Consider the following 27,857-nt stretch of genomic DNA (forward strand, 5'->3'; position numbering starts at 1 on the left):
CGATGCTTTCGCTGCACAAAGTGGGGCCACCAAGCGAAAGACTGCAGACGACAGATTAGTTGCATGCACTGCAAAAAGCGGCACGCGTCGTCAGTTTGCAATCCCAATTGGATATCGGGGAGCAGCATAACGAAAGCAGGAGTGACAAATATGGTACCTGCTCATACCACAGCCAACGTACACGCTGCTATTAGCAAAGAAGAAAATAAAGAAGTGGCTCTGCAGACGTTCCGTACATGGGCTGTTGGGGACAGTATGCAGGGATACATACGCGGAGTGTTGGATGGAGGAAGTCAGCGCACCTTTATCCGAGAAGACGTCTCACGAACGCTGAAACTGAGAGTCTTGAAGAGAAGGACTTCCAACTAAACACATCCGGCGGTGCCAACACAGATGTCCGAAAATGTAGAGTTGTCGAGCTTCGCCTGCAGGGACAATACGACCAAAAAGAAACGAAGGTGGACGCTGTCGAAGTACCATTTATATGCAGCGATGTTATGCAGGTCCCAGTGGAGCACAACTTCGTACAAGAGATGGAGAAAAATGGGGCATTGATAGCCGACAAATTTCTATGCGCCGGCATGCCAGCAGTGCCTGGCATTGGCATACTAATCGGGTCAGACCACCTGTGGAGATTCGTAACAGGAGAACTTCGGCGTTCCAAAGAGGACGAAGGATTAACTGCCGTGAACACCACCTTAGTGTGGACTTTCCAAGGTCCTTTCAACGTCACCAGCGCATTCATTTTGGTAACCAACGTGTGTGTGCTGAAAATTGGAATCGAATCCGCAGACCAAATTACACTACAGAAATTTTGGGAGTTGGATGCAATCGGTATTAATGACAAGCCTGAAAATCACACATGTGAACCGTCAGTTCTAGATATTGCACGGACAGGCGACCACTACGAGGTTGCGCTGCCATGGAAAGAAGACTGTGCCGAGCTGGCGGATAACAAAGTTATGGTGGTGCATCGACTAAGCAGTTTGACAAAGCGCCTTAGTAGCAACAAGGAAATGATGAAAAGTACGACTCAGCTGTAAGGTATCGCTAGGCACCCCCGGAGTAGCGGCTATGTACTCAGTACCTCGTGGTAGGTTTGCTTGTAGCATGAATTGGTGCTAGCTGCATGCAGACGAGAAGGCGCCGCGAATCACCGGATAAAGCAGGGAAAGCCATTAGAGTGACGAGTGTCACCTGACGGCTGACAGGCGATCGATGCCCCAAGAGGGGGAAGTTAAGCTGCTTTGTGCATACCTGCAGTATGCTTTTCATACAAGCCGACACACCGCCGTCGCGGTTGAAACGTCCGTTCATAGACACACCGCGTCCAGACAGAAAGGTGACATTCGGCGCCGGGGGAAGAGTGATGGGGAACGTTGAACAAATGGGAAGACGTCCGCGGGAGGACCGATTGACCGGGCGTCTTTTCGTCGCGCCGCCGCTAAGCCGGAGGTCACGGACTTTACAAGTTCTAGGAAGAGCGGGGGCGAGAGACGGCGGCGGTCCGCTAACGACCCTGCTCATTTGCTTTGATGATCTTGACGTGACAACGCGGCAATGTGTACAGTGGAATGTGGACAGCATGTGACATTTTGTGTTTTGTGTTTTTCTTTCTTTCGTTGTGGGGAAAGGGTTTCACTCACACTGCTGAAGTTGCACGTGGCCACGAACCCATCATGTTGAAGTTCGTGGCGATTGGACGCAACTGAAATGTGGGCTGGACACGGAGGGCTTAAAACCAGGCCCGAGAGACCAGTCTGATGTTCTGAGCTATGGCTTGATGTGTACATCTTCGGCTAGGCCGAGCTAGCCAGATCCATGTATATTTTGCCTAACCTTGCTGTAAATATTGTAAAGTTTTGTATATAAACTTCAGGTAATCTCTTTGTAACTCTGAAGTGTCGTTATCCATATTTCGTCGACTCTGATCACCGTCTTGGACGGGGCGCACCTGTGGTGCAATTTGCCACGTCTTCAAGTCACCGAAAAGAACCTAATTTCGAGAAGAACGACGAAACGTCACTGGCGCAGTCGACGAGGACCCTGTGGGAGCACAGGGGAGAGACGACGGCGTTCCTGAAACGCAGACGCAGGAGGGAAGCGGCATTCCAGGAGAGCAGACAAGAGAAGCAGCAGCAAGGACAGCGGCAGAGGCTACCGCTGAGGCGAACAGCAGCGCGTCAAAAGGACCGGCTGCTGAAACCAAGATCCTGAGGTGAAGAGTGCAGCGGCGCGTCACAAGGACCGGCTGTAGGCACCAAGGGTTTTATTTGGAGCAAGCAGCGGCGCGTCAAAAGGACCGGCTGCTGAAACTAAGATCCCGAGGTGAAGCGTACAGCGGCGTGTCAAGAGGACCGGTTGCAGGCACCAAGGGCTTGATCTGGAGCAAGCAGCGGCGCGTCAAAAGGACCGGCTGCTGAAACAAAGATCCCGAAAGGGAGCTGCAGCGGCGCGTCATCAGGACCGGCTGCAGGCATCGCGATCCTGATCATCGGCTACAAGGAGGCTGGAGACAACGACAGTAGGAAGGACAAAGGAGAGGCGACGAAGATCGGAAGCCACTTTCTGCTCCGACAAGCGAGTGAGTCCTCTTTGCCCTTCATTTTGGCGTAAGCATTACTGTCTGTGTAGGATTCCGAGGGGTGCATGAACACCAGGTTCGCACATTTAAACCCGGACAGGCGAAAGGCGGGGAAAATGAGCGCTACAGATGAGACGGTGGTAACTGAGGACAGTTTATCCGTTACTGAGATTCCCGATAGCCAGACGGCTATGGAGGTGAAAAGGGAGGAACTGAGAGTTCGAGCTCTCGAACTTGAGCTTGAGCTAGCAAAATTTAAAGCAAGTAAGGAAGGAAGCGCGGCGAAGAACGCCGCTGTTGTGGAGAAAAACGACGCTCGCGCTGAGTTCGGTCGCTACTCAAAATGGCTATCCGGTGCGATCCCGAAGTTCCCGGCAGAGGCAGAAGTCCCGGTCTGGTTCGAGGCAGTCGAACATACGCTAGAGGCTTGCGCGGTACCAAGGGACTTGTGGGGTCACATTGTATTCCCGCTAGTTGCGGAAAAAGTTCAGTTCCTGTCAACGCGCTTGACACCGGCACAGCATCGCGAGTATGAGGTTCTGAAGAAAGTGGTTTTGGAAGAGCTTAAACTTTCTGCAGGAGAGTACCGCAGACGATTCATGGGGTCCAAAAAGTTACCCAACGAAGGCTGGAAAGCGTTCGCAACCCGCCTGCAGAGTTATTTTAACTTCTATGCAGATGCAAGGGGAGCCAATACGTTTGAGGAGCTGGCCGAATTGCTAGTGGCCGACCAGTTAAAAAACACGCTCTCGGAAGACACCCTTCGCTATGTAACCTTGCAAGAAGGTGACAGGTGGAAGAAAGCACCAAAGCTTGCCACTTTGCTACAAAATTTTGAAGAGGCCCAAGGAAAGAATAGCGCGGTCAAAAAGCGTGAACCGGGAGGCGCGGGAGGCTTTGGCGGGCGAGAAGGAAGGCGAGACGCGGGCCCCCCTAAGCGAGAGACAGGAGCCGAGCAGCGGCCAGACGTAAAGCAGAGGTACAAAGGGTGCTTCTCGTGCGGCTCAATGGGGCATAGAAGGGCTGACTGCCCACACGGCGGGGGACCAACAGTACAGAAAGCGCCGCACACAAAAGAGGAAAAACTGTCGGCACGCGTAGCGACGCCGGACGGATTTGTCGCAATGAGCGAATTGAAACCGATTTCTTTGACATGCCAGAACCGACGGATTAACGCAATTCTCCACACTGGGGCCGAAATCACAGTAGTGCGCGAAAATATAGTACCCCTAGAGTTGGTTAAGCCGCACGGAACCATCGAGTTGGTATCGGTTTTTGGGGAGAAGGTGCAGGCCAAACTTGCTATTGTCCCCCTCACGATAGACCGCGACTCGGGCATTTTCGCCGAAAATAAAGGGGCAGTACCGCTGGTATGCGCCCTGACCGACAAACTTGTGTCGAGGACAGATTGCTTACTCTCGGAGGAAGCCTGGGAGTCTCTTAGGGCCGAATGTGATATGAAAGGCGTTGTAGCAGCGAGTAAGGTGGAAGCCACAGACCAGATGAAAGTCGACCTGACAGAACTGGTGCCAGGCGCGCAGGGAGAGGAAGCCTATGGGGTCGTTATCGCACAGGAAGTAAAGGCGGTAACCAGTAAGGAAACAAAAGGCGGTGCTCGAGATACTGAAGACAGGGCTCTTAGTACAACCGGAGAAAGCAACGCGTATGCAGTTTTCCAGAAGGATCAAAAGAGTGACCCCACATTGACAGGAGCTTGGAAACAAGGTATAGAAGGGAGAGGAGGCATGGCAGAGATAGATGGCTTGCTCTATCATAAGGAAAACTTGCTTGGACAAAAAGTAATGCAGCTTGTGCTCCCGAAATCCCGGCGTCCAGAAGTCCTAAAATTAGCACATGAAGCTAGCTGGGGGGGCACCTAGGGGTCCGAAAAACGCAAGCTCGAATTAAGTACAGTTTTTATTGGCCAGGTTTGGAAAGCGACGTACGCGAGTACTGCAACAGCTGCCACGGATGTCAAACGAGGTCTGAGCGCCGGCAGAAAGACAATGTACCCATAGAGCCCTTAACGAGGCCGCGGGACCCGTTCGAGCAGGTTAACGTGGATATAATCGGGCCACTGGAGCCGCCCTCAGCGAGAGGTCACAGGTATGCGCTTTGCATCATCGACTTGTGCACGCGCTGGCCTGAGGTGGTGTGTTTGCGCTCCCTCAGTGCTAAAGCTACCTGTGACGCCCTCCTGACGGTGTTCAGCAGAACAGGGATTCCTGAAATAGTGGCCTCCGATTGTGGCACTAACTTCACAGCTGAACTCACCAAGGAGTTTTTGAAGAGGTTGGGGTGTTCCCCGAGGTTTTCTACGCCAGGGCACCCGGAGAGCAACGGGCGGTAGAGCGGTGGAATCGAACTTTCAAAAACATGCTTTACCATGTCATCCAAGAGGAAGGAAGAGAATGGGACAAGTTCGTTCCATTCCTTTTGTGGGCTTACCGAGAAGTGCCACACGATACGACGGGAGTTGCGCCATTCCAGATGTTGTACGGGCGAGAACCAACTGGCCCATTATCGGTTCTAAAGCGTAGTTGGGCAGGGCGGATGAGCGTACCAGCAACACTGGGGCCGTCCCCATTAGAGTATATGCGACAACTGAAGACGCGCCTAGAGCACGTAGCAGAGACCGCAGAGTTAATAAGCTCGAGGCAGCAGAACGCATACGCAACCCAATTCAATCGACGGGCAAAGGAGAAGTCTTTTGAGGTAGGCGACAGCGTGCTGCTGTTTGACGACCAGCGCCGTGGAAAAATGATCCCTCAGTGGAAAGGGCCTGGAAGTGTAGTGGAAAAGTACCGCGAGCATTCGTACTTCGTGGATATGCCGGGAGGAGGCCGAAAACTGGTACACGCCAGCAAACTACGACCTTACCAGAGGCGCGTAATGACGATCGGGATGATATTTGACGATGATCGCGCGTTCGGTGAAGTGGAATGCGTACCCAGGTCAAGGGCAACACTCACTACGACTACGATCTTCCCCGAGGGGATGACTGCTCACCTAATAGAAGGAGGTGCCCTAATTCGCAAGGTGTTTGAGGGGTATCAAGGACTGTTCGATGACAAACCCGGGATAGCTGACGTATGGGAGCATAAGATCAGCTTAGAAGAGGGATTTAACCCTAGACCAGGTAACCATTACCGCATACCTGCCAGCTTGAAAGGAGAAGTGGGGAAGCAAGTTGACGAACTGCTTCAATTGGGCCTGATTTTCCCCTGTGAAAGCCCGCACGCTCACCCTGTTGTTTGCGTCCCCAAGAAGGACGGAACCATACGAATGTGTGTGGACTTTCGGAAACTTAATGCGGGGACAGTGGCTGATGCCTATCCTATGGCCCTGCAGCAAGAACTTATAATGAGCGTAGGAAGGGCGCACTATATCACCCTCCTCGACCTTCGGAGAGGATACTGGCAGGTACCGCTGGCCCGATCCGCCCAGCTGCTCACTGCTTTCGTCTGCCACCGGGGGCAGTTTGCTTGGAAAGTCATGCCATTCGGGCTGAAAAATGCAGCTCAAACATTTCAGCGAGTGATAAACGCGCTATTACTACCGCACTCTGCCTACGCGTGCGTGTACCTAGACGATATCGCTGTTTTTAGTGATACGCTGACGGACCACGCATGCCATTTGCGCGCCGTCTTTGGAGCCCTGCAAAAAGCCAACTTAAAGGTTAAGCTAGAAAAGTGCCAAGTGGCGAGAGGATCCATACGTTATCTGGGTCACGTGGTTGGTTCAGGCATCCACGCACCCAACCCCGACAAGTTGTCGGCGATGAAGGGACTGAAGGCGCCAAAAACGAAAAAGGAGCTTCGTAGCGTGCTCGGGTTGTGCGGCTACTACCGCGGCTACGTACCTACTTACGCCGAGGTCGCAGCGCCGTTGACGGAACTGACAAGGAAAAAGATACCGAACACAATCCCATGGTCTGCGAGAGCCGAAAGAGCGTTCCAAAATCTCAAGACGGCGTTCTGTGAAGCCGTTGCCCTCGGGACGCCTGATATGGATAAGCCATTTTGGCTGTACACGGATGCCTCAGCTTTAGCAGCAGGAGCCTGTCTCGCTCAACGCGCGGAGGATGGCTCCGAGCGACCGATCGCATTCGCGAGCCATCGATTCTCCCCAGCCCAGGCGCGATGGTCGACTATAGAAAGGGAAGCATTTGCCGTGATTTGGGGGCTGGGGAAGTTTGACCTCTGGCTGTTCGGAGCCCAGATTGCGGTGGTGTCTGATCATAACCCCCTCTCTTTTCTCACCCGGACCACCCCTCAGGGCGCAAAGTTGACACGCTGGGCACTTGCCCTGCAAAGATATAATGTGGTGGTGGAACACCGGAAGGGAAGCGCTCACGGCAACGCCGACGCACTGTCCAGGTTACCAAACGAAAACTGGGAGACAGACAGTGGTGATTGCGCCGGGATGCAGGGAAGGGAGGACACCTCTAATGCTGACAAAGTTCAGTGAGGTGTGACGTGGGGGACACTGTGAAACTGTGAGGGACACGTGACGGACATGCTGCATGCCCTACGATGCCAGTGTTTGACGTCGACAAGCGTGCAACCGAATTTTCTGGTGTTTCCCTTTATTTCATGCACTTGAGTTCTCTGTGCTGTTCGCGAGCAGAACGGGTACGTGCGTGAAAGTGTGAAGTGACCGCCGCGCACGAACATGGACTTCAAACAAGTGTCATATATTTGTGTGTGTGCATGCTATCTTCCGTTCTCACTCAGCAAGATTTTGTTGGAGTGCATGCGTGAAGCGGTAACAGTGGTTACATTCTAGAGGTATACCTTCACCACCCTCAGGAGGGTTTCGTGACGTATGCCGATACCTTTTGTTGGTTGTAATTTCAAAGGTGTCATTTGGGCCCCTTGTAAAATCTTGGGAGGGGCGTGTAAGTAAAGCCTTACTTACCTTACACGTAAGGGCTTTACGTGTAAGGTATCGCTAGGCACCCCCGGAGTAGCGGCTATGTACTCAGTACCTCGTGGTAGGTTTGCTTGTAGCATGAATTGGTGCTAGCTGCATGTAGACGAGAAGGCGCCGCGAATCACCGGATAAAGCAGGGAAAGCCATTAGAGTGACGAGTGTCACCGGGCGGCTGACAGGCGATCGATGCCCCAAGAGGGGGAAGTTAAGCTGCTTTGTGCATACCTGCAGTATGCTTTTCATACAAGCCGACACACCGCCGTCGCGGTTGAAACGTCCGTTCATAGACACACCGCGTCCAGACAGAAAGGTGACATTCGGCGCCGGGGGAAGAGTGATGGGGAACGTTGAACAAAGGGGAAGACGTCCGCGGGAGGACCGATTGACCGGGCGTCTTTTCGTCGCGCCGCCGCTAAGCCGGAGGTCACGGACTTTACAAGTTCTAGGAAGAGCGGGGGCGAGAGACGGCGGCGGTCCGCTAACGACCCTGCTCATTTGCTTTGATGATCTTGACGTGACAACGCGGCAATGTGTACAGTGGAATGTGGACAGCATGTGACATTTTGTGTTTTGTGTTTTTCTTTCTTTCGTTGTGGGGAAAGGGTTTCACTCACACTGCTGAAGTTGCACGTGGCCACGAACCCATCATGTTGAAGTTCGTGGCGATTGGACGCAACTGAAATGTGGGCTGGACACGGAGGGCTTAGAACCAAGCCCGAGAGACCAGTCTGATGTTCTGAGCTATGGCTTGATGTGTACATCTTCGGCTAGGCCGAGCTAGCCAGATCCATGTATATTTTGCCTAACCTTGCTGTAATTATTGTAAAGTTTTGTATATAAACTTCAGTTAATCTCTTTGTAACTCTGAAGTGTCGTTATCCATATTTCGTCGTCTCTGATCACCGTCTTGGACGGGGCGCACCTGTGGTGCAATTTGCCACGTCTTCAAGTCACCGAAAAGAACCTAATTTCAAGCAGAACAACAAAAATTCCCTTCAGCAATTAGAGGTTACATGGAAGCAGGACACGCGGAAAGAGTTCCTCAGGGAACGAAGACCGGCCAGATGTATTATATGCCACACCAACCAGTTTTCAGAAATGAGTCGACCACTACCAAACTGCGCGTAGTGTTCGATGCCTCATCGCACGCTCCCGGCAAAGAGTCACTGAACGATCATCTAGAAAAAGGGCCGAAACTGATCAGTGACTTGGTGCGCATATTAGCGCGATTCCGCCTGCATGAGGTAGCACTTGTTGCCGATATAGAGAAGGCGTTTCTGCAAATCAGTGTGCGACCTGAAGACCGAGATGCATTGAGGTTCCTTTGGTACAGCAGCCTACCTATTGCCAGTGAACCATTGCCAAACGTAGAAGAATGGAGAATGTGTAGAGTGCCGTTTGGCACTACAGCAATCCCCTACCTTCTCACAGCCACACTTCTCCATCACTTCGAGAAGGAAACGGGCGCTCTGAAAGAAACAGCAAACATACTGAAGGAATCATTCTATGTAGACGATTTGGTAACGGGAACGAAATCAGACGGCGAGGCACTCAAGATAGCAGCGGAAGCAGCAGACATAATGAAGAATGCCGGAATGCGCTTGCGAAAGTGGACCTCAAATTCGGCCGCAGTACGAAGTGCCCTGAGCAGTGAGGACTGCGCTGCCTCTGACGAGACACAAAAGGTACTTGGCCTTCACTGGGTGCCCGTGAATGACAGCACAGCATGACAATATCGCTCACAAGCGTGCTAACTAGCGTGAGCACAGGCAACAAAACTAAACGTGCGGTATTGCAAGCGTCATCAAGAGTGTTTGACCCATTGGGTCTTGTGTCTCCATTTGTCGTCCGGGCGAAAATATTGTTTCAGAGAATGTGGGAAAAGGGGCTAAGTTGGGACGAGCCTTTGCCCTTTGATTTGGAAGCTGAGTGGACACATTGGTGTTCAGATCTCGTGAAGCTCAAGCAACTACATTTGCCACGCTGCATCGTGCCCAATAATGGAATTTCCTGGCAATTGCACATTTTCTGCGATGCAAGCCCACAGGCTTACGGCTCCTGCGCCTACTTGAGGATTCAGGACGACAACGGGAAGGTGAGCGTCATCCTTCTTTTTGCAAAGTCGAGTGTAGCACCTCTGAAAACTCTGTCTTTACCTCGACTCGAATTAATGGCAGCCCTGATTGAAACAAGAATGGCAACATATTTACAAGATATAGTCCCTCAGGAAGTGGAAACGTATTTTTGGTCTGATTCAACAATTTGTCTAAATTGGATCAAGAGCTCAGCCAAAAACTGGACGCCTTTCGTGCGGAATCGAGTTGAAGAAATGCAAAGTGCCAGTCAACCAGAACAATGGACCCACTGCCCGGGTGCGGACAATCCAGCCGACTGCCTCACTCGAGGAATGAAAGCAGAGATACTCTTGACAAGCAGATATTGGTGGAACGGTCCTGATTGGCTCGCTAAATCCGCAGGTAACTGGTCATCGAAATGTCTGCTCGAGTGCGACAACGTATTAGTAGATGACGAAAGAAAGAAGCAGTCGAGCCAGCTCCTGATTGAGGCATCGCATCTGCCACCTTTGTTACAGGCAGACACTTTCAGCAGTTACACTCGCTTGCTGAGAGTCAGTGCATGGGTCATGAGATTTGTGAAAAATTGCCGCACTGAAAACAAAACCACTCATGCATACCTCACAACAGCAGAGATGCAGAGATACGTGACGCTGAAAAATACTGGATAAGGCTGGCTCAGCTGGAGTGTTTCCAGTTAGAGATGAATGCTTTGTCTCTTGGGGAGAGCGCACTGACATCATCGCGGATAATACAATTCAAGCTCTTCCTTGACGCAGACGGTTTGATACGTGTAACTGGCAGACTTCAGTTTTCACCATTTACTGAAGATATCAAACACCCAGTGCTTCTTCCAAAGACCATGCGATCACGAAACTTGTCATACAAGCAGCTCATCTGCGGACACTGTACGGTGGGCTACAGACAACGATGACGGAACTTCGCCAGAAGTTTTGGATCCAAAGCTGCCGACAAGTAGCGATGAAGATAATAGCCAGGTGTCCTGTTTGCCTCCGAGACCGAATAAAGCCGGCGACCGCTCCAACAGCGCCTCTCCCAAGCGATAGAGTGAGTGGTGGCCATGCTTTCGATGTCACTGGCATTGACTTTGCAGGACCATTATACACAACGACCAAGAAAGTTAGCTCCAAAAGCTACATTGCCCTTTTTACCTGCGCTACAACGAGGACCATTCATTTGGAGCTTGTCTCCAATTTAACTACAGAGTGTTTTCTGCTGGCCTTGAGACGGTTTGTTGCTCGGAGAGGAATGCCATCGGTCATTTATAGCGACAACGCATTGACATTTAAGAAGGCATCAAAAGACATCGAGACACTGTGGAACATTGCTCGCAGTAGAGAAACGCAGGACTACTGCAGTTCACGCCAAATCAGAGAGAGAGAGAGAGAGAGAACAACTTTTATTTAAAATGCCTGCAGAATCGGTTAGGCTCCCTCCAAGCAGGGAGGACAAGCTTTTACCGTGACGCGGCCACTACGTCAGTCTCGTGCGTTGTGCTCCTTGAGGTCTTGTTACGTCCCTCGCTACTTCCGCGGGTTCGAGAGGGCCGCCGCCCCCTTCTTGGGGGTGCTGCCTCCCCTCTCCTCGGTTTCGCTCGGTCGCTGCCTCTCTAGAGCTGCCGAGACCTGCTGGACGGCCTTGAGTTGTGTCTCTTGATCACAGCTCCTCGTTGCAGCCTCTAGCTGCGGCGGAATCGTCATCTTCTCGCTGGCTTCGCGCGGATTTACTCTACAGTCCCAAAGGATGTGAGCCGCGGTGGCTCTCTCCTTCGCGCACAGTCTACACATGTCGCTCGCGTGCACACTCGGACACATGTGCTTAGCTAGCACCGGGGTGAGCAGGGACCCCGTCTGTAACTGTCTGTATAACACTGCCTCCTTCCGGGTAAGCCCCGGGTGAGGTGGCGGCATAGTCTGTCTGTTCAGTCTGTACCATTTCACTATTTCGTTGAAGGTGGTCATCTTGTCCTTGGCACTGCGCCGCGACCAAGACTCCGAGTCGGCCGTGTTTGCAGCCGCGCGGTTGGTTAGTCCTCGCGCGGCCGAGTTGGCCGTCTCGTTGTGGTTCACGTTTCCGCGTTCCGACACGTCACTGCCCATGTGGGCCGGAAACCACTTGATCACCACAGGACTTTTGCGTCCGACGTCTTCGGCCTTGCGCAGTATGCGCGCGGCCTCACTACATACCCTACCCTTGGCGTAGTTCTTCACTGCCGTTCTAGAGTCACACAACACTGTAGTGCATCCGGGGTCGGAAACGGCCAAGGCGATGGCCACCTCCTCCGCCCGGTGCGCTTCTCGAGTCCGGACGCTCACCGCGGTCTTCGTTGCACCCGTCGATGCCCCGACAACCACCGCCGCGTATGCGTTGGTGTTCCCTCGATACTCCGCCGCGTCCACGTAGGCGGCGCCTTCTTCTCTGGCGTGGAGGTCTACGAGAGCCCTGGCCCTCGCCAACCTCCGCTCCCTGTTGTGCTCGGGGTTCACGTTCTTCGGGATCGGGAAGACCCTGAGCTTTCTGTTGATGCTATCTGGTATAGGTACGTCTTTCTGCTGCTTGCCTTCCCTCGGTTCGAGGCCAAGGTCCCGCAGTATCTGTCTTCCGGTTCTCGTTTCAGAGAGACGCTCGAGTTGCGCCGTTCTCTGTGCTTCGGCTATTTCGTCCAGCGTGTTGTGGACTCCCAGCGCCATGAATTTTTCGGTGCTCGTGCCCCCGAGGAGACCGAGTGCCGCCTTATACGCCTTGCGTATGGTGGCGTCTATCTTGTTACGTTCACTCGGCCTCCAGTTGTGGAAGGCGGCCACGTACGTTATGTGGCTAACTGCGAAGGATTGAACGAGATTAGTCAGGCTCTCCTCCTTCAGCCCCGCTTTTCTGTTGGACACCCTCTTGATGAGTCTCATTGCCGCAGCCGCTTTGCCCGCGAACTTGTTGACCGTTTCACCGTTGGCTCGGTTTCGCTGGATGAGCAGCCCGAGTACTCGAATCTTCTCGACCTCCGGTATTACTTGTCCTCCCGCCGTCTTGACCGTGATCTTGGGACGCTCGTACTTGACTTCCATATTCTTTCTTTTCCGGCCCGATCCTTTCGGGGGAATCACCAGCAGTTCTGACTTTGCCGGAGAGCAAACGAGTCCAGACCCGTCCAGCTGCTCCTCGATAGCGTTGACCGCTTCTTGCAGCGTTGTCTCGATGTGTCCGTCGCTTCCTCCCGGTACCCATAGCGTAACGTCGTCGGCGTAGATGGTGTGCCGGACTCCCGCTACTCTTTCTAGCCGGGTGGCCACCCCGATCATCACGAGGTTGAAGAGTAGCGGGGAGATTACCGACCCCTGCGGAGTTCCGACGCTGCCCAGCTTCTTCTCTTCGAGCTGCAGGTCTCCCGCACAGATTTTGGTGGTCCGTTCCGTCAGGAAGTCTTTGATGTACTGGTATGTCCTCCTGCCCATGTTTAGCCTGGATACTTGGGCCAGGATAGCCGAGTGCCTCACTTTATCAAAGGCGCTCTGCAGGTTCAGCCCGAGTACGGCTCTGTTGTCCTTGGTGCCCGTCGTATCGTCGATGATCTCGTTCTTCAGTAAGATCATGGCGTCTTGCGTCCCGAGTTTGTTCCGAAACCCGATGATGGAATTTGGGTAAAACTCCGATTCTTCCAGGTAACGCTGCCACCTGTTCATGAGAACGTGCTCGAGGACCTTTCCCACGCACGAAGTGAGCGAGATCGGCCTGAGGTTCTCTATGCTGGGCGGCCTGCCAGGCTTGGGGATGAGGATCGTCTTGGCTGCTTTCCATTGCTTGGGTAGCCTTCCTTCTTGCCAGCACTTGTTGTAGAAGTTCGTGAGCGTTTCGATGGCCGCTTCGTTGAGGTTCTTGAGCGCTTTGTTGGTCACTCGATCGGGACCCGCGGCAGATCTTCCATTGAGATCCTGCAGGGCAACTCTGACTTCCCAGGTCTGGATGTCGCGATCTAGCGTCTCGTTCTCTTTGCCTTGGTAATCCGGGTGTCTTTCCGTGGGGGTGGTCGGCAGGTACTTGGCGTCCAAGCGCCGCTTGACCTCGTCTTCCCCGTGTTCGCAGATTGCTTTGTGTAGGATCCTGGCCAGGTTGTTGTGTTGGTGGCCCTTGGTCTTGGTTTCGTCGAGGAGGTGCCGCAGCATGTTCCACGTCTTGCCCTTGTGCATCTGTCCGTCGGCTTCGTTGCAGGCCTCGTTCCACTGTTGGGTGCATAGCACCCTGCAGTGGACCTCGATCTGCCTGTTGAGCTCGGCGATCTTCTTCCTTAGACTTCGGTTGGTTCGTCGCTTCTGCCACCTCGCCTTTATGGAATGCTTGGCTTCTATCAGGTGGGCCAGCCGACTGTCCATCTTGTCTATCCGTTCGTCCGTCTCTAGCTCTTTGGTGGCTCCTTCCGTCGTCTCAACGACGTTGGCCGCCCATTGCTCTATGTCCGTAATGTCCACTTGCACCGCGGATAGCGCCTTTCGAAAGGCGTCCCAGTCCGTAATGCGATGCTTCCTTATGCCGGTGTTGCCTTGGCCTTCGAGCGGTACGACGACCTCCACGATGTAGTGATCGCTGCCCAGCTCTTGGCCCGTGTTTCTCCATTTCGCTTCTCTTGATCCTCCGTCAGTTTTGACGAAGGTAAGGTCCGGAGTTGTGTCTCTCGTAACAGATGTGCCGATCCTGGTGGGAAAGGCCGGATCCGTGATTAGGTTCAGTCCGACGTCGGTAGCGTCTTGCATCAGCTCTCTCCCCTTGACCGTCGTTCTGTGGTAGCCCCAGTCTTGGCTCGGAGCGTTAAAGTCTCCGCACACTACGAGCGTATTGCTCCCCGCGACTGAAGTTGCCTTGTGGAGCAGTGCCTTGAATTTCTGTTGTCCGTGGGACGGATTGCTGTAGACGTTCACCAGGAAAGTGCTCTCCTTCCTCTTCTTGCCCGTGATTACTTCCACCGTGCAGTGTTCGATGGCGCTTCTGCCGATCATTTCGTGTTCCACGAAGGTGATCCCTTTCCTTACGAAGGTGCAGACCCCTCTGCCCTTGCCCTTGGACGTGTCCCTTTTGCTCGGCGGGCTGTCGTGCGATCGGTAGCCCGGCAGTCTCGGCGTCTCTTCGCTGTGTGTTTCTTGAATCATTATGACGTCTGGTTTCCTCGTTAGTTGCTGCAAGTGTTGCTGCAGCACCGCTCTCTTGCCGGTAAAGCCGTTGCAGTTCCAGTGCCAGACCAAGAGGTCTCTCACTGGTGGTGTGGATGTTGCTGTACGTGCTGTCCCGTCCATGATTGCTGCAGTTTGGCGATGATCTGTGCTTCCATACCTTGTATTTGTGCCTGTATCTGCGTCTGCATCTGTGCTTGCGTTTGCGCCATCATGTTCTGGATTGTGCTCTGTATGTTCGTTGTCATCTGCTGAACCGTTTGCGTGAGCGCAGTAAGGCTTTCGTTGGTTACCTTGCTGATCGTCTCAAGACGGTCGAGTCTGTCGTCCTGTTTTTCGATTCTTTCCATTGTCTTTCGTTCCTTGGCGCCCTCTATGGCTCTCCTCTTGGGAGCCGGTCCCGCCGCTTTCGTGGCTCTCGGGTCCACCTCGACCTGTGGTTCGTCCTCGGTTATCTCTTCTTGTTTCCTCTCTTGTTCGGGCTTCGGCAGCAGCTGCTGCTTTTGCTGCATCGCAATTAATGTCGTTAGCTTCGCGTTGATTTCCTTGATGGTTGCGTCCTGTTCGGCGATTCTCTGCTTTAGCTTCCCGTTCTCGTCTCTTAGGGCTTTTATTACCACCCCGTTCTCTTCTTGGAACTTCGTGGCGTTTTGCGCCGGTGGTTGTCTCTTCTCTGCCATGTTTGCCTTGACTGTTTCGGCCCAGGCGACTCTTTCCCCCGATTGCGACGGTCTGTGGCGGCTGGCGCTCCTGCTTCCCTTGCTGTTGTCCCTCTTGCAGCTGCTGTCGCGCTGCCTCGAATCTCCGCGGGGTCTCTCGGCAGACGGCTCTCGCAGCGGCGGAAAGCTTTTCGGATCCAGTTGTTGCTGCCTGGCTTCCATCTTGCGTTCCCATTGCCGTTTTTTGAGCACATACGGCATCTTGTACTTGTTCTTGCATTCCCTCTCGCCCGTTGGATGCTGTCCCCCGCAGAGCCTGCACTTGGGCTTGCATTCGCGTTTGTGATCCTCGCTGGGGTTCGTGATTCCGCAGCCGAAGCATACTCTGGTGTTGGGATTCGGGCATACGTCTCTTCTATGGCCGATCTTGCCGCATTGCCTGCACACGTCAAAGTGCTTGCGGTAAAGCCCGCACCTGACTAATATCGAGCCATACTTGACGTAGTTCGGTACTTTCTCTCCTGCGAAGAGTACTATCACCGTGGTTGTATTGCCGATTCTGTGCGCCTCCACCGCTAGGGGGTTGCACGGGTTCACGATGTTTTCGGCTATCTCCTCCGGGGTGTCGGCTACGGCTATGCCTCGGATGACTCCCTTGACCGTGCCGTCCGGCGCCGTTCGGTAGGCGCTGACTTCGTATGTCCTGTCTCCTACGTTAAGGGTTTTGACCTTAGAGTACAGCGTGGCACGCCTCTCGTCCGGGGTGCTGACCACGATGATGTTTTGTTGCGCGTTCGTGCAGATGGTGTCTGCTTTGGCTTCTTCCTTCGTTACTCGAGCCGCCGTCATGACGGCCGACATAATTATTGAAACCTCAGTTCTCGCTACGTTGAGACCTCCCCGTGGTCTCATGACTATCTTAGTGTCTTCCTTCGGCATGTCCATCGGCATCCTCGCCGCTTTCGTTACCGAGGCTGCAACTCTCTTAGCAAAGCTGGCCCTAGTCTTGGGTCTAGACTGGCGAGTAATGGCGGCGGACTCACCGTTTTCCTTGCCGGCCATGATCTGCTTGACGCGCTTGCCGGAGGCCGACCAGCCTTCGACTTCTTCCGGTGTAATGTCCACTCCTTGAACTTCAATGCACGTACGCCCGCCGAGACTGCCGATGCTCGGTGCTGACGTCATGTTGTCTTCCATCGACGTGGCCACTTCCATTTCGGACGCCATCTTGGTCGTACTCGTCGCCGGGTTAGGCCTAGCGGCCGGGCCCGTCGCCACCGGTGGCCGTACTCGTGGTAGGCCGACGTTAGGCTTAGAGAAAAGTCCGCACCGCACCAGAGAAAAGTCCTCGTAAATCGGGAGAATCACGTACCGCTTGGTCAAAACTGGTACCGGTCGATGCCCCGCACCTTCGCGCACACTTTGGTACCAAATATATCGCGGTAACTGTAAATTAACACGCCAAATCAGCTGGAAGTTCATAATTGAAAAAGCAGCCTGGTGGGGAGGCTGGTGGGAACGGATGGTTAAATCCGTAAAAATAGCCCTACGGAAAATCCTCGGTTGTCAGAGCCTCGCCTTTGAAGAGCTTGCTACCGTACTGACCGATGTAGAAGCCACCATAAACTCCCCACCGCTAACTTATACGACAAATGATCCGGGTGAGCCATCTATTCTGACGCCGTCACATTTGTTGACTGGCAGGAGGCTGACTTCCCTCCCTAAAACAAGCTTGGCCCGTGTTCCGTCGGCCACTGCTTCGGACATTACTCGTCGCTTCAAGTACCGACAATCTATCGTCAACTCATTTTGGAAGCGATGGCGAAGAGAGTACCTCTTGCAACTACGGTCGGCTCACACAGCGGCAACAAGTCCGGCCAACACCCTGCAAGTAGGTGACATCGTCATTGTCCACGGCGATAATGCACCAAAGCACATGTGGCATACCGCTCGCGTCGTGGAACTTTTCAAAGGTCGAGATGGCCACGTGCGTTCTTGCGCCATAAAGATGCCATCGGGAACGCAGCTACGGCGACCGGTGCAACTCCTTTACCCTCTAGAGACGAATGTAAAATGAGTATACTCATTTGGGGGGAGTGTGTTGTGAAACAGACAAATGTAACGGCTGCAGGCCTCCGTCTTTCCAGCCAGCAGCGACCTTCTCAGAAGAAGCGAAGCCGACAGGAAGCGTCGAACATGAAAAGGGCGTTCCCGGTCGTGGGGAGCAACGGGAGCGCTTTCCACGAAAGCTACTCACCAACGCCGCTCTGTAAACAGCCGCGCTCATAAATTTTGACACCGCGGCGCCGGCGCAGGGCTGTCGGAGCTGAGGAGCCGAGCGCCGGAAGTAACAGGGAAAGGAGGAAGACGGCGGCCAAGTGTTTCAAGTCAGCGACGCAAGCCAGAAGCTTTTTGTACCCCGTCCTTTTCGGACGTGCCATGTATTCGTACGTAATATAGTCCTCTGTTTAGTTTTCCTCAAAAAAAACGTAGTTGTCTCTTTACTTTTGTCTAATGTCGAACCCAAGCTCAAAAGTTATCTCACAGGGTAGGCTTTCGCCGTCCTCCGCTTAAAAGACCCTCTAATTTATCTGCTGAGCTCGCTTCAGGCAAAGACAGCAGCGAGGAGTGGAAATGCACTCGCTTCCTCTGAAATGAAAGCAGCGCTGAGGTTAAAAAGTCCAGATGCTGAAACATAATGCCCTATCAGCTGCCATAGAATTTACTACAAGGGATAGCAGATTGGACTTGTTGGAGATTAATTCTAGGTTAACCAGGCAAACAACGTGACGGGAACACAGGAGAAGACGGCACAACCGCGCTAGTTGTGTAGTCCTCTTTTCCTGTGTTCTCGTCACGTTGTTTAACCTATTTAGTTATCAGGGAGCTGGCCAGTGAACTAGGATTTTTAACGATGTGTTGTGAAGCAGATGAACACGAAGATGAACACGATGAGGTAGCACCAGAAGCTTTTCTCGCAGGTTATGTTGTGAGAACATATCAGAAAAAGCTACGAAGGTTTTTTTTTTTATATAAGCATGCATTTGTTCTAAAGTTTGCCGCGCTAGTCCGAGTGGCCTTGCAAGTAAAGGAGCCTGTGCATACAACATTTGTTTATACTGTTGAGACTGTTTGAGCCGATGCGATAAAATGAAAAGCCACGTTCCACAGAAAATCCAGCGCCCGCTCTCTCGGCGGAAAGTCGAAAAAAAACCTCTCTGGTAAGAGGCATTTTAGTTGGTGATATGGCCAGACACCTTTGGCGCAACTAGAACACATGACATAATCAATTTGGCAGGAGCTGCCAAACCAGAGAGAGTCAATAAGGTGTAAGGGTGAAATGGGAATTATTGAAAGCGGGACTCTCAGATCCCAAGTCAGGCACACTATACTCCTATAGGGCACGTTCGTACGGCTTCGGTAAAGAGGGGCTTTATATAGCTATGCGTAGGGTCCTATTTCATATAAAGCGGTGTCTTAAGGCTGCATTCTAATGATATGCGGCAGAGGCAGCAATTACGGGATACGGTGAATAAGCAGGTAGCAAAGTGCGGGCACTATAACGAGGCTCCTCAAGGAGACTTGGGAACCCCAAGTTTTGTTTATCACTACCAGGTTGTTGCTTAATTTATGCGATATTTGGTAATGGTTTTGAGGCGACATGTCAGTAGAGCAAGAGCCTGTTGCAGGAAATATAGTCAACTGGACCAGTTACAGGTTAATGAAAACCAAGGACAATGGAGGCTTGATGTACCCCGCAAAGGAAGTAATCAAGCTTTGTCAGCTTACGAGCACCTTTATTAACAGGATAATGAAGTCTGAAGAGGTCCGGTAGCAAGCTGTGTAAACGTTTGGTTTCAATTGTTTTCTCACTGTACACAGTACCTGCAGCTAATCTATAAAAACAATGATCGTGTCCATGCTAAGGCGTTATGCAAGATATCGTTAAGTTGCTGCCCCCACTGATAGCGAGCTGGTCTGGAAATGTCAGCTCAACAGTGGAGCGATGTTTATGGCTATGAAATAAACCTCTCTAAGAAAGGTTTTCCGTCTGTGATTGGTAATTTTCTTCCTTTTTTGTGTGGCCATTAAATGAGCGTACTCGGCTGCTCGCTGAATCTCGGCTGCAGTTGCGCACTGACGCGTGAACGTTCTTGTGGTCAAAGGTAAGAGTTTCACAACAGCAACACTTGATGCGCGTTCTTCCATTGAAAATTACGAACCAGCAAAATTGTATGGGTTTGCGAGCAGCCAATAAAAATAGTAATAAAAACTTTCGGCGCAGATATGTAGCACCTTGTGGCACACCGGCTCTATCAAGCGCGCTTACTTTGTCCGGTCATGCGAAATGCGGGAAGCCATGACGGATAGCGTTCTGGCGTACAAAGTTTAAGGTATCCAACTGAGTCGAAGATCCCAGGTTATCATCTAGATTTAACCTAATAAACATTTTCATATTTCCACTGTAAAATTTGTCACAATGAGATAGAAAGGTTGGTTACATGTCGCATTTTCACAGAGGTTGCTCATAGCAGGAAATTTTTTTATTGGATAGCGCTGGCAGCTTAGAACAGGTTGGCATCAATTTGTGTATAAAAGCTGTATGCAGGAATAAGTAAATGATGTGAAAATGACACACGGAATTCGGGACATAGTTAATTAAGTGGTTATGCATTAGGCTACCATGGCAGCTGAACAGCTTCGAATTGTTCACAGCCGGGTCACATTTTAATGTTACGAACAACTGGATCCGAATAGAACATCACGGTAATGCGAGCTCTCCAATCGAGTGGCCTTGAACCACCGTCACTATAAGTTTTTCGGGGTACACTCCAGTATACATCCTTGCCGAGCAAGCGCCAAGTGCTGACATGGTCACACTAGACATGACAGTGTATACTAATTCTTGTTGCCAAACTATGTGAAGCGGAGCTCTTATATCCTTAAAAAAAAAGGCTTCTACCACGCCGACGCCTCCCTCAAAGCGCATCCAGGCGCAGCTCTCCGCGTGCGGCTGTCCCCGAACGGTGGCTCCGCGACGGTGGCGACTGGAAGTAGGCGCCTCCCGCTGGTTTCGGGCGACGTAGCAGGCCGCACCTAGTGCGCTTCCATCGAGCGGCCGTGCCTAGAGTGATCATTACAAGTGAGTGGTCACTAAACCTCATTTGAAGTGTTTGATATTCCGAGCAAAAGGGCACACAATCAATGGTAACGATCCCGCCCGGGATTGACAGTATTCCTAAATAAAATAATAAATAACATATATTCGGTCCAACCTTGCATGACAGTTACCTTGAAAGTGCGTGAACTTTGCTTGGCCTTCATGCGTCAGTATACAGCCAGCATTTTCAAGCTCTGCCTCATTAACAATGTCAATAAGTAACTCTGCACTCTTGTCACGAAGGACACGGTCTGTTGTTCTATCTTCCGGTCTACAGGCGCAGTTGAAGTCTCCAAGCAGGAGAACACGCCTCATGTATTAGGAAGGATTTCATATAGTGAAAGAACTCTTCGCGCTCAGACGTTCTAGTAAGCGCATAAACACAGATCACTCTCCAGTCCAATCCAGAAAAACTAAAATCACATATCAAAAGCCGACCACTCTCACACGAGAACACAGACTGCACGCACTCTATGCAATTTCGAATGAAAATGACATATCCCCCCGATCTTCCAACCGCATGACAAACGCAAACACTATATCTAGAACGATATATTTCAGCCATTGTATCTGTTTGTTGTTCGCTTTCCATTTTGCTCTCTTGAACTGCTAGCACATCAATTTCATTTTCCAGCAGAAGGCGGTTCAGCTGCTGTTGTCTCCGACGCGTTGACAGCCCCCTCACATTTAGCGTCGCTACGCGCAAGCTAGTGGATAAATTGGTCGCCATCTCAAGAAATTATAAATCGCGAAACATATCACTCGCATCTCTTTTGCAGAAAGACAGCATTGCGGTTGATCTGTTGCACGGGATGACCATTCTTCCGTTTTGGCGAGTCCGTCCGCCGTTCCAAGCGCTGCTCCCGATCATGGACCGGGCTTGTAGCGTCTCGACCGAAAAGGGTACCCCCGCTATGGCGGAGGCACAGGTGACAAAGTTCTCCGGTCTGGAGGCACGTTTGGCCTTGGCTTGAAGGCCGACCGGCGAAGGGGGGCCGCCTTCAGTGGAGGCTGACCGTTCTCCGCTCCTCCTTGTGTTGATCCCTCGTTGACACTGTCTTCGTGCACACGCTTCACAGGCAAGGTAGAAGCAGCTGGCATCTCAGCTTCAGTGCCTCCCTGTTCCTCACTGTGTTGTGTAGTCGAAGCTGGGCTTACAGCACTGGCATTGCCGTCTTCTTTCGTGGGCGTCTCGGTCCCAGCAACATTCGGCAACAGAACAATCACATCTGATTCACAGTGTTCTTTAAGGGCAGGGGTCTTCTCAGAGGATTGTTCTTTCTGCTCTGCATCCTCAGTGATTCTACTGCTAGCTTCCTCGGCGTCTACTGCGTCCATCAAGTGCTCGCCTGTCACTTCACTCGGCACGGGGCCTGCAACGTTGGCATACGTGCGCACACACTGGGACTCGTCATGGCCGCAGCGACGACAAAGCCCACAGCGCGGCACACAACAATCACGACGTATATGTACTTTCCCCCGGCACCGGAGGCAAAGCGGGGCTCTGCCTGGCACCTGGACGAGAGCGACGTCCTCGGTGACCCGAAGCTGATTCGGCAGGTCCTCAATGGTAACGCCTACTTTTAGCTTCAGCGTGACCGTTCGAATCGTTGAAGCCTTGTCGACACACCCTTGCATTTCCACTTTTCTCTTGATATTTCGGTCACTTTTCCAAAAGCCGCCAACGCCGCTCGCACATCATCGTCGTGCACGCCGTGAAGCAGCCAGAAAAGTTTTAACCTGATGCCTTGGTTGCAGGGGTCAATGACCACGAATCGGTGCTCCTTCACTTCAAAAGCTTCGGCTTGCAAAATCTTCGCTTTCGTCTCTTCCCCTTTAAACGTTACTGCCCACACATGATTCATTTGATATGCTCCGAGGGCGACCACTTCCGGCAAAAGTGAAAGACGAGCAAGGGAGTCTCGAAAGTGCTCCACTCGGTACGGCCTAGCTTTTATGTCGCCATGCAAAAAAAAAAAAGCAGTATGCAAAACACGCGAACCTGTAGGCAGATGCGGCAGAACCAGTTCATAATCCTTGGCAGGCCTTTCCCTACTCCTGATACCACGGCCCAGCTGGGCCGCTGAATCCGCTCCTTGGGAGCACATGATAAACACGTCCGTCACTCTTGGTGGCCGGAAGTGGAATCATTAGGCCACGAGGGCACTTTTTTTTTAGCATAACCGGTGGATGACTTTTCAAGCGTTGCGCAAGGGCCTCATTAGCAGTGAAGGTCAGGCGTATCTGCCGGCATAATGAAGCATTCACAAATGCGAGAAAAAAATTTCATACCCTCGGCGGGATTCGAACCCGCAATCCCCGGTTTAGGAGACCGATGCCTTATCCATTAGGCCACTTTTTTTTCTTTATTGCCGTGAAACACAAAACAAAAATACACATTATAAAACACGTCAACTACACTTGAGCTAACGCGTACGTGGCTAAAATCTTTTCAAGTACACTAACTCATCAAAGAGACAATGCCATTTTGGCGGATCCTGCTGCCTCCTGAAGGTTTCGCGTACATACACAGCACTTTCAACAAAGTTTTCACGCGCAGATCGTGTATCTATATCTGCATGACGCACCTGCATTAGTGTTTTCCACGAACTATGGAGACCAAGAAGCATAATTAAATCATAAGGTGCATCATCGTTCTGCACTGGTAGGAATCTTATACCGTAAGGAGTTAATGGAAGTTCCTTTTTAATTGTCCTTTGGAGGACGTCCCATAGAAAGACAGCATCCCAGCACTGTAAGAAAACGTGTTCAATTGTTTCTGGCTTTTTGCCCAACAGGCAATTTGTTGTCCATGGGACGAAGATACCTTTATCATTCAGCCAGATTTTAACAGGGAGCGTATTAGAGTTAAGTTTGAAAAGGAACGTTTTAGCAGATGGCCTCACGGGCATCTTCGTAACTCTTTTCAAAACTTCCTGCCCTGGGCCTCCATAGTGTAATGCCCGATAAAAACGCACCGGCAGCATCACGTCAATGAGATCTTTATACAGTTTTTTTCTGGGAACATTGTAAAGGTAATCAAAAGAAAACCGCACTTCCAGCAACTTGCAGGAAGAAACAACCTCGCGCAGGTAGCCAGTCACGGTACCAGGCATGTTTTCACATGACACAATCCATTCAGGGAGCAGCCTCTGCAATCGCACTTGCATCACAGTTCTTAGAAAGGTATCTTTTTGATCACGGAGGAATATAAATCGCGAAACCACCTGACGTAAGAACAGATGTCCAAGGCCAAGCCCGCCCCTTTTAACAGCAATAAACAAATTCATCCGGGCGGTTTTTTTCCCATGTGGATGCCCAAATAAAAACAGCAAAAACGCGGTGCATTTTCTGAATTGAGGTTCGTGAGATACACAACACATTTATGAGGTACCAGAGCTGCGAAATAAGAAAAACATTGCAAATAGAAGCGCGCGAAAACATTGACAGTTGCCTTCCTTGCCACGCATCCGCTTTTTCTTTCGCTCTGGACGTTTCTTCCATCCAGTGCACGTTGCGATCTTGATAACATTTTAAAGGCACGCCTAGATATCGCGTTGGGAGAGCAGACCATCGCAGCTTACAGAAGAAATCAGGTGTCACGTCCCAATCACCGTGCCAAAACCCAGAGCTTTTCTCCCAATTGATCTTGCATCCGGTTTGATCACAAAATGTTTGGACGACACCAGTGACTTCACAGATGCTCTTTCTAGTTGCACAAAAGACTGCAATGTCATCAGCGTATGCTAGCATTTTCACGTGTGCTGATTGCAGCTTGAACCCTAAAATGCGATCGCTATCAATGATAGCCAAGCAAAGTGGCTCTAAATACAGTGCAAAAAGGGTGAGAGCGGGCAGCCCTGCCTTACCGATGAACGTACTGCGATGCTGTCAGTCAGTTCACCATTCACTATAATACGGGTCGTGCAGTTCGCATAAGCCATTTTAACACCCTCCACTATGACTTCACCTAGGTTAGAATGCTCCAAAATGGAAAAAAGAATTTCGTGAGAAACACGGTGAAAGGCTTTCGCCAAATCTAACTGCATCATGGCTATCTGACCCCCGAGTGCATCAACACATTCTAGTGCGGTTCTTGCGACATGTACATTCGTGGCAATGGATCGACCCTTGATGCCACACGTTTGATGAGACCCAACCAATTTCTTTATTACGCTTTGCAGTCGTTTTGCTTAAACCTTCATGTACACCTTGTAGTCAACATTGGTGAGGCTAATCGGTCGATATGACCCCACCAACAGTCATTTCTCCGGATCATCGGTCTTGGGTAGTAGAACAATGTGCGATGTAGAGAACGACAATGGAACAGTATTACGTTCATAAGCTTCAGTGATTACACAGAGCATAAACTGAGCCGCATACTGCTGAAAAGTTCTGAAGAAGGCAGCGCTTAGCCCATCCGGCCCAGGGCCCTTCCCAGGTGTCAGGTCATCTATTGCAGATTCTATCTCCTGCAACGTTATCGGTGTTTCTAGGCGCGCTTTACTTTCGTCATCCAGTGCAGGCATCAGTCTTAGAAAATCTGTTTGAAAGCCGCCTACAGTCTGAAGCTTAGCGCTAAGCAGTTCTTCGAAATGCTCTGCTACCGCACGCTGAATATCTTTAGCATCTTCAGTGATATGGCCGGCATACCTTATACTCCTTATTTCTTTCTGGCAGGCGTATCTTTTCTCGTCTGGTAGCGCTCGTTTTGTTGGCACTTCTCCTGCCCAAAGTTTTTCAGCCCTCGCACGTATGACAGCCGCTGTGTATCTTTCGCTGTCGATTGTTTCCAGCTGACTTTTAATCTCTCGTATTTTACTGGCGAAATGCCCTGGCACAGAACTTTCCATGCTCAAAAAAAAAAAAAAACGGAGTTGTTCATTCAGTTCTTTTTCTTTCTCTTTATGCCGCACCTTACTGCTCTTTTCTATGGATTTCAATTAGACCCACTCTTTGAAGCTGTCCCATTCCGCTGCAAAACTTACTGGTCGCATAGCAAGACGATTTTCAAATTCGGTCTTAACTTGTGTAAGGAACTCTTCATCGGCGAGAAACTTGGCATTCAGTTTCCATAGGTGCCAGTTAAAGCGCGATATCTTTCCTCTCCTACCAAACAGTGCACTCACGAGACAATGATCACTGAAAGACACAGGCTTGACCTCATATGCAGTACATAGGGAAACAAGATCAACCGAGGCATACACCCTGTCCAATCTAGCATGCTAATCTCGCTGAAAGTGCGTGAACTCTGGCTGGTTTCCAGCGGAGAGCACACTACCAACATCCTCAAGGCCATACGCATGCACAATTGCATTCAACAGCTCGGAGCTTCTGTCTGTTCGATGTTTGCACTTCGCCGCTCGGTCCGCAGCTGCGCACACACAGTTGTAGTCACCAAGTACAAGCAAGATTCTGTCGGTCTTCAACCACAATTCAATAGACTCAAAAAACGATTCACATTCGCATTTTGAATTTGGAGCATACACACACACAACACGCCAGCATAAATTACAGTAGGTAAAATCAGTAACCAAAAGCCGACCACTTGGACAGGCAGAAACGGACTCTACGCTTACTCCCAGCGTGTTGCGTATAAATAAAAGGCATCCACCCGATACACCAACAGAATGGCACACACACACACATAAAAGTTTGCTTGAAAAGAAGCCACCATACGGTCAGTGCTTTCTTGGCTCTCAATCTTTGACTCTTGCACAGCTGCTATATCTAGCATCATCATCATCATCATCATCATCATCATCATCATCATCATCATCCTCAGCCTGATTATACCCACTGCAGGGTGAAGGCCCCTCCCATATTTCTCCACTTAACCCGGTTCTGTGCTAGCTGCATCCACTTGACCCCTGCAAACTTCTTAATTTCATCCGCCCACCTAACTTTCTGCCGCCCCCTGCTACGCTTTCCTTCCCTTGGAATCCAGTTTGTTACCCTCAGCGACCATCGGTTATCCTCTCTTCGCACTACATGTCCTGCCCATGTCCATTTCTTCTTAATTTCCACTAGAATGTCGGTAACTTGAGTTATTTCTCTGACCCACTCTGCACGCTTTCTATCTCTTAATGTTACCCCTACCATTTTTCGTTCCATAGCCCTCTGGGTTGTCCTCAACTTAAGTAGAACTCTCTTGGTTAGCCTCCACGTTTCAGCCCCATAGGTGAGTACAGGCAAGATGCAACTGTTGTATAATTTCCTCTTGAGCGATACCGGTAAGCTGCCAGTCATAATCTGCGAGTCCTTGCCAAATGCGCTTCATCCCAATCTTATTCTTGTTATTTCCTTTTCATGGTCCGGATCTGCGGTTACTACCTGTCCTAAATAGACATATTCGCCTACTACTTCCAGTATTTCGCTACCTAATGTAAACTGTGTAATAGGGCGTTTATTGACGCTCAGATGGAGAGCTGTGAGGAGAGGACCTTGCAACGGCGAGCCCAGCGTTGCAACCCAGGGGGTTGAGTCAGCAAGAGTGGTGATATGACCGGGATCAAGCTCTTCAAGACATCCAATGCATTCCCCACGGAGCAGGACTGCTGGGCAAGAAAATGGGTTCGAGGCGTAAAGTGCACTCTTGCCGTCTTGAATTTCGAGAATTGCGAACGGAAAAAGGAGGCAGGGATGACGGGAGGCGGCTTCGGAAGGTGTAAAAATCGCAGTCAAAGGAGTTACCCACTCACAAGACAGGGGTACGAGGGCAGCAGAGAACGGAGGAATGTCGGTGTCATGGGCGACGAGAAGTTTTGTAGTGCGGGGAGGGGTATCACAGAAGGGGGCACCACAGAGTGTAGGGAAGGCAATTTGCGCACGAGCACAGTCAATAATGGCTTGATGAGTCGATAGAAAATCGTATCTAAGTCTGATATCATGCGAGCAGTTCGGCAGAACAATAAACTCGATGGGGTACAAGACGTCTTGAATGAGCACACGGGCTGTGCAAGATGCGGAGGGTTGAATGTGCTGTGATGAGGCGGTGCGGAGCGAAAAGTCGGAAATCGGAATGGTCACTTTGCGAATTCGACGGCAGAGCGCTTCACTGATGACGAAGACGGCTGCACCGGTATCGACGAGAGCGAGAACTGTGGCGCCTTCTACAGAAACTTTGATAACATTAGCGGGACGACACGGAGGACTTGAGGAATTCGAAACAAGCGCAGTTCTTGCCCCCGGAACTGCGACTGTTAGTTTCCCTCAACGGTGCTAGTAGAACGTCGCAGCATTGGAGAAAGCGATCGGCGCCGAGGA

The 27,857-nt window shown here is 51.3% G+C and overlaps 1 pseudogene; it reads right to left on the reverse strand.

Moving 5' to 3' along the window:
- Window positions 1–365: 365 nt before the first annotated feature.
- On the reverse strand, window positions 366–22,699 carry LOC146193904 (uncharacterized; annotated as a pseudogene).
- Between the last annotated feature and the right edge of the window lie 5,158 nt (window positions 22,700–27,857).

Source organism: Amblyomma maculatum, chromosome 4 (genome assembly GCF_055883805.1).
Source record: "Amblyomma maculatum isolate TAMU_Amacu chromosome 4, ASM5588380v1, whole genome shotgun sequence".
In the NCBI taxonomy this organism is placed as follows: domain Eukaryota; kingdom Metazoa; phylum Arthropoda; class Arachnida; order Ixodida; family Ixodidae; genus Amblyomma; species Amblyomma maculatum.